This window comes from Vombatus ursinus, unplaced genomic scaffold (genome assembly GCF_900497805.2).
Source record: "Vombatus ursinus unplaced genomic scaffold, bare-nosed wombat genome assembly UNPS02001287.1, whole genome shotgun sequence".
Classification (NCBI taxonomy): domain Eukaryota; kingdom Metazoa; phylum Chordata; class Mammalia; order Diprotodontia; family Vombatidae; genus Vombatus; species Vombatus ursinus.
Window position 1 is genome coordinate 2,316,218 of NW_020941065.1, and position 5,445 is coordinate 2,321,662.

Here is a 5,445-nt window from a genome sequence, read left to right on the forward strand (position 1 = left end):
ATGTCAGCTTCTGACGGCAGATTGGAATGTGCAAAAAACATCAAAGAATTGAAAGAACAGAAATGGTGCACTCGGGCTGAGATCCTTCAACAGGCTCAAACAGATTTATGGAAAGAAGAGAGACCCAAAGAACTGAAGTGACTTCCAGGGGAGAAAACGTGGACATTAGCTGATGTGAATGAGCAAGTTGAACAACTCTCCCAGGAACATTCTGTGAAGAGAAAAAGGAAGAAGAATAAACATTCCAAAAAAGTTAAGAAAGAGAAGAAAAAGAGCAAGAAATGGAAATATTTAAAAAATGAGTCATCTGATAGCTCATTGAGTTCTGAAGATGAATGGGTTGAAGCAGTTCCATTGCAGGGCAACTTCCATAGAAAAAGCCTGGAAAGCAAAGAAGGAAGGGTCAGATAAAACAGAAGAGGCCCACATTGTTCAGAGGGATGAATGGATGACTTTTGATTTTATGTTTATGAAAACTGTATCCTCAGTCAAAACTGAAAAAAAGACTGCAAAGAAAACAGCAAGAGAAAGCCCAAGCTGTCGAGCAGTATATAGTGTCTGAAAGAGAGCTGAACCCCTATTGGAAAGATGCTGGAACAGATCCACCATCAGAAGATCTAATTCATCATCAGTTGTTCAAGTTTCAGTGATAGCAGATGGTGGATTAAGGTGGCTTAAAAAGTCTCACCAAAGAATGAAAGAACAAGCTGAGAAACAAAATCAAAATTTTGAGGATATTGTAGCAGAGAGATATGGATCAATAGAGACATTTCAATTGAGATTGGAAGAAGCTAAAAAAGCAGCATCACAAAGGGACAACTATGGAAGAGAATGGTGGAAAAAATCAAGATAGAGGAACATATTATAGGGGTACCAACAGGGAAACTTGTGATGAAGTATCTACTGAAGACAAATCTAGAGGAGATGAAAGAGACAGTAGGTCACAATTTATAGAACCAGATAGACATGAATTCCATCTACTGAGAAATGATCATGATTCAAGAAAAAAAAAAGCATGATTTTTCTTCACTTGGACATTTCAAACATAACTTCTTGAGACCTTATGATGAGTTATCATGTCAGAGTAGAGATTCTGGACCACCTAGCTCCTCAGCATTATTAGGCCAAAACCCTTTGAGTCATGGTTTTCTAAAAGCTGATGAAAGCACTAAACAAATTTCATTATCCTGGAGCCATGAAAAGAAGGGAGGAGAGAAACCAGGTTCAGATAAAAAATTACTTAAACCTAATAGAAGTACTGCTGATATTCAAGAAATTTCAAAGACAATGAGAGAAAAATCACGGGGAGAAAATCCAGGCCCTCCCCCTGAGCAAAGAGAATTTCTACAGGAAACTAAGACTTCATTTTCTGGATATAATTCAAAAAATGGACCTACACACTTCCTAAGCAAAGATGACATGAATAAACTTGGAGTCAAGCTTCTCATGGCAGAATAAATGGGAAACATGAACTTTGAAGTACAACTTAAAGCACAGCTTGACAAAGCACGCCAATTCAAAGAAATAGATGTTCAAGAATCAAGAAAATCTGAGATGGAGAGTGAAAGTTTGCAGGAAGAACAAGAGATGATCTTTGTCAGAACATGTCATTCAGGAAAAGTATGGCCTGTCAGTGCACCAGGAATACCATGGGAACCCAAGCAAGGGAGAAGGAAAAAGCAGATAACACCACACCTAGATAAAGAGTGGGTCAGCTACTTTCATGATAATGATGTTGATGATGATGATGACGATGATGACTTAAGCCTAAAGGATTTGGTTAAAAATGTAAAGATGGGAATACCAGATCAAAACAGAGTATTCATGAAGATGGTATCTAATCTTACAGAAAAAACTGACCAAGAATATTACAGTTTGGATGACATGTTTGTCTCAAAAGCAGTCAAGAAGGCATGGTTTGGTAGTGATGGGGAGAAACAGAAGATAAAAGCAATTTCAGAGCATCGGAAGCTTGCTGCCCAAATGGAGAAGTGTCCATATTGTTTCAATAGTTTTCAGCTTTCCATGCCCCTCACTGTTGCAATAGGTGTGAAGGTTTACTTATGCTTGCCCAAATGTCAGTTACTTACTGAAGGGCATTGCCTGATAGCCTCACTGCAGCACCACACAGCAGCTACTGGATTGGATGAAGATATTCAGGAGGAAATCCAGCACTTCTGAAAGGCATTGGTGAGGATGTTTGAGGATAAAGGACTAGACTGCATCCTTTTAGAAACAAATATGAGCATGAACAAACAATATCACATGGTTTATGAGTGTATTCCTCTCCCAAAAGATGTAGGAGATATGGTTCCCATCTACTTTAAGAAAGCTATAATGAAATCCGATCAAGAGTGGTCCATGAACAAGAAACTAATTGATCGGTCTTCAAGAAATATCTGGAAGTCTGTGCCCAGAGGCCTGCCTTACTTCTCTGTGGATTTTGACTTTCCAGGGGGTTTTGTCCATGTCATTGAAGATCAGAAGAAGTTTCCTCCTTACTTTGGAAAGGAAATTATTGGTGGAATGATGGATGTAGAACCAAGACTTTGGAGAAGGGGAATCCAAGAGAAATTTGATAACCAAAGGAAGAAAGTGCTGCAGTTTGCTCAGTTGTGGAAGCCATATGACTTTACCAAAAGTAAATGACTGTAGGAAGAGAGAGTTTAATTAACCAGAACCTTTTCAGTGCGTTCAGTGCCATTTCCATTTTCTCTTGACTCTCCCAAACTGAAATGACCAACCCTTAGGTCACAAAGAAGCAGAATAATGTCAGCAGACTTAGGGATGAGACATGGCAAGGATTGTTAGCCAGTACTAGTGATTGTCACTCATCACCTATCACTGGTTTATGCAGTTTCTTCAGTCCCTGACCTTGTGCTCAAAGAGAAAGACTGAGTTTATTGAAAAAAGACTACTGCCTATATTTTGTCCTGGTGAGGAAATTATCATATCATCCTTATGTTCTACTTTAGAAGTGAGAAAGGAACTTATAATTTTCATATTAATCGATATGATGTGTAATGAATGTACTAATAATTTAGTTTTCTCAAGAGCTGCCTCTGGCTTGGGAGTCAGAATTCACAATGAAGCTTAGACTGATTAATCAAAACCCTGAAAATGCTTGCAATCACTGGACCTTAAGTGAAGCAAATCAAAGATTGTAGAATCTGTTCCTATCGCAGAACTCTGATTCTGTGTTTTAGGGGAGGTGATCACAACCCCCAAATACTTGACTCCAGAATTGTATTATGGGACTTGTAAGTCCATGGGAAATCTCTGATTGTTTGTAATCCACTGTCTCCCCCCCTGCCTTCCTCAGTTTTGATTTAAATATATGACCTGTTCTTTTTACTTCAGCTAGGAGAACATTTCCCTCTCTGAAATTAATTAATTAAATAGCCACCTGAGTACTGGCACTTTGTCTCTGGCCTGCTGTTTCATTATTCTCAGATTAGAGACTTGCTCAGTAAAAATCCTGTTAACAGAAGAAACTTCTGAAGGAAGCAAATCACTGATGTAAAGAGAAGCTGGGAGCTCCTGATTCCAAGTTACCATGACCCCTGACTCAGAGTAGCAGCTCAAGTATTGATTTAAAGGAAAGATCATATTTTAAACTAGTGACATGTGTCACTCATTTAGCATGTTGAAGAATGTATCCATAGGTACAAATGAAAATTAAAGGCTGATAATGAAATTAAAAAAAAAAAGTTGGCTCTGTTAGCCTGTAAAGAACTGCCAATTTCCTCCAAGAGGTTAGGTTTGAGTAAACTTCTTCCTGTTCATCGTTTATGGGAGATTACAGATTATAATTACTCTATTGATTGTTTTTACACCACAATGAGTTAAGATTCTAGGAGATGACAAATAAAAGGAAGAAAAGGGTGAGTAAATTTTAAAGGCCTGGTACTTTTTTGTTGATAAACTACTTTATTATAACATGAAAATAATGTGTATTCAGTCCTAAGCATGATTTGTGAAACTTGTTGCCTAAGGTTAAATCTTATTTAGGATTGTAATTGATATTTTTCTGGGTCTGATTCTAGTTACGATTATCAAGAAATGCTATTGAGCCAATGATCCATAATGCCAGCAACCCTATGGGGTTGACATCTGGGAACTGCAGGTAGAGTTCTGTCTCAAGGGAAATCTGGGAGAACAACTTTGGACATGGATTGATGTAGGATTCTCCTGACTTGACTTCCCCAGTGAGACATTTGCTTTCAAAAGATAAGTTTTCCCACCTGGCTAATACTCTAAACCTAGCTATGACATTCTGTCAATACTTTCGGCTGCCTCTATGACTCTTGCCTGGAACTGATTTCAGGTTAGGGGAGAATTTTCCCCTTACTATAGCCATGTCTCTCTTTTCCTCTTATGGCAAATTTCTATAATCATTTCAGGTGGTCATTAGATCAAATCTTTATTTAATAGGCTAATACTGGAACACATCTAAGTTACTGTAATAAGATGCAGGTGTATAAGATCGTAGCTATTTAACCTGAAATTATAGTCCTTTTCATATCCCAAACAACCAAATAAATGAGTACTTAGGCTTGTCATCTCCCAGCCCCAGGTTCTGTATTCCTATATAAGATAAAGTCTTTCAAAGATCTCAGAATGGTTTGGGGATACTTAGACAATGGTGTAATAATTGGGAAACCAGGATCTAATTCTAGTGTTTAGTGAGGTTAAATCAGAAACATTTTCTGTTCTGTGTTAAAAAGTTTCAGCACTATCATTTCTCTTCGAGGAGAGTAACTTATGGCCTAATGTATGTTACCTGAAAGGAAACCCAATTTTATTTAGATTTCTTATTTAATTTGGGATGAATACTTGTATGTAGAATATGCTGTGAAATGCAATCAAATTACACAATGTCTGAAGAGGATTTGAGAGTAGTGGTCTATATGAGTATGATATTGTATCAGACATGTTAGGAAAGCAGCTTAACTTTAAAACTAGATATAAAATCCTATGTGGGACAAATGCTTTTAGTAGAAGCAACCCTGTGTTGTGAATTTTTTTTTGGTGAGGCAATTGGGGTGAAGTGACTTGCCCAGAGTCCCACAGCTAATAAGTGTCAAGTAGTGTCTGAGGGCAGATTTGAACTCAGGTCCTGCTGACTCCAAAGCCAGAGCTCTAACCACTGCACCATCTATCTTATCCTGTTGTGAAATTCTTAAATGATGAATGGGTTTGCTGAGTAACCATGATCCCCTACCCCATTCCAAACACTCTTTGAAAAAAAAAAAAAAAGGGGTGAAAATTTTAAGCCTGCTTACAATGTAGAATACGCTTTATCTAAGATTATTTGCCTATCAATTGTAAAGGTTATTAAGTTATACCTGGAATAGTATATACTGAAGTTACGCATTTTCCCCACCAATTTTGTCTTAACCTCTACAATGAAATGAAATCTGTAAGATTGGAGTTTAAGATATT

At 37.6% G+C, this 5,445-nt stretch overlaps 1 pseudogene; it reads left to right on the forward strand.

Moving 5' to 3' along the window:
• On the forward strand, window positions 1–2,649 carry LOC114043364 (annotated as a pseudogene).
• The last annotated feature ends 2,796 nt before the right edge of the window (window positions 2,650–5,445 follow it).